Here is a 1,508-nt window from a genome sequence, read left to right on the forward strand (position 1 = left end):
AGAAGTGAGTATAATGTTTTGTAATGAATCTTTGCAAATCGCCTTTCCTAATAATGTGCTAATTAGCAAGTTTCACGATGAATGCGGCTAAAGTAAACAGTCTCTCTGAGAGCAGCTCGGAAGAGAGGGGCGGGGGCAGCAGAGCTCATTAACATTTAAAGGAAAATGCTACAAAATCGGCTTGATCTGAAAAGAACTGTTTTTGACAGGATAAAAAGGTGTTTTTTACAATACCGTTGAGAAATTTTAACCAAACTATGTTACAGACTTTTCATTAAGACCCTAAAGAATCATATCAACTTGTGGAAAATGGGCATCCTATGACCCCTTTAAGTAGATAATTTTAAGATTTCATCTGCATTATAAGTTTTACATAATACACGTTATTAATCCAAAGGGGATGGTAAGGGGAGATGGTGGTTTTACTGAGGGGATGCTTTTTGTCATTTTTTTCAACCAGGGGGATGCCATCCCCCCGCATCCCCCCTCAATTCGGGCCCTGACTAACACCCCATCCTCTTGATCTACAGTCCTTTAGTGTAGACTCCGACCCACTACAGGCCACATTATCCATCCAGACTGGTCCTGATCCTGGTCCAAACCGACTCAGAGCATCTACAGGTTCTCCACAGTCCAGCTCTCTACACACCACTGCAACATCAGCCAAATCCCAACCAGCATCACACACTGTTCCCCACTGACCTCTATGAAGAACCTCCACTGTACCAGCACAAGGACTGCTACCATCAACTAACCTCACAATCTCAAAATCTGTACAAGGAAGAGAGAAAGGGATTTAAATCACCTACAAGCAGAATATTGCAACGTTGAGAAACATAAGATTTAAAAAAGTTAGTAAATACAAACATTTATAGATATTTCAAGATGGATGAGATAACATTACAGATAATCCTGTCATCATTAAATTGTTAGACTGTAAAATCCCAAATTTTTTATAAAATTTAATTGATAATTATTGAACTATTGTCATAAGATACAGTTTCTAGATATTACACAGGCATCTATTCAATTTCTAGTGATATGAGGCTATCATAGATAAAGTGGCTCATTTAAACATGTATAATTTCATATCTTATTGTCTATTTTGTACTTACCAGATGTGGTTATAGTGATTATGGAGGAGAGTAAAATGAGTGTCAGGCATCCCTCCTTCTTCTTCTGCTCATCACACCAAGTTTGTCCTCTGCTCCTCAAACACACTGAAGAAACTGGCTCCTGTCAGCCCCCTAAAGAGAGAGAGAGACTCACAGCTGCCAGTGACACTCATTCTTACCTTATTAGACACAACAGAGGAAATCATCAATATTCAGCATCAAAACCTGAATCTGAACACAGCAAATACAAGCACTGATGACTGACTGCTCACTTCACACACTTAACACTTTACTTCACACCCAAAAAATGTTTGACATTTGTGATACATATAAATTATAATAACTTTGAATAAATTGTATTATTTATTATCATTTATTTATTATTAATAATAA

At 37.5% G+C, this 1,508-nt stretch overlaps 1 long non-coding RNA gene across 1 annotated transcript; it reads right to left on the minus strand.

Moving 5' to 3' along the window:
• Positions 1–512: 512 nt before the first annotated feature.
• Positions 513–1,217, minus strand: LOC107713402 (uncharacterized). Its single transcript, XR_001636888.1, has 2 exons — positions 1,116–1,217; positions 513–651 (listed from the first exon to the last, which is right to left on the minus strand). It is a non-coding gene; the product is annotated as an uncharacterized LOC107713402 (long non-coding RNA).
• Between the last annotated feature and the right edge of the window lie 291 nt (positions 1,218–1,508).

This window comes from Sinocyclocheilus rhinocerous, unplaced genomic scaffold (assembly GCF_001515625.1).
Source record: "Sinocyclocheilus rhinocerous isolate Xijiao unplaced genomic scaffold, SAMN03320098_v1.1 scaffold31022, whole genome shotgun sequence".
Taxonomy (NCBI): Eukaryota; Metazoa; Chordata; class Actinopteri; order Cypriniformes; family Cyprinidae; genus Sinocyclocheilus; species Sinocyclocheilus rhinocerous.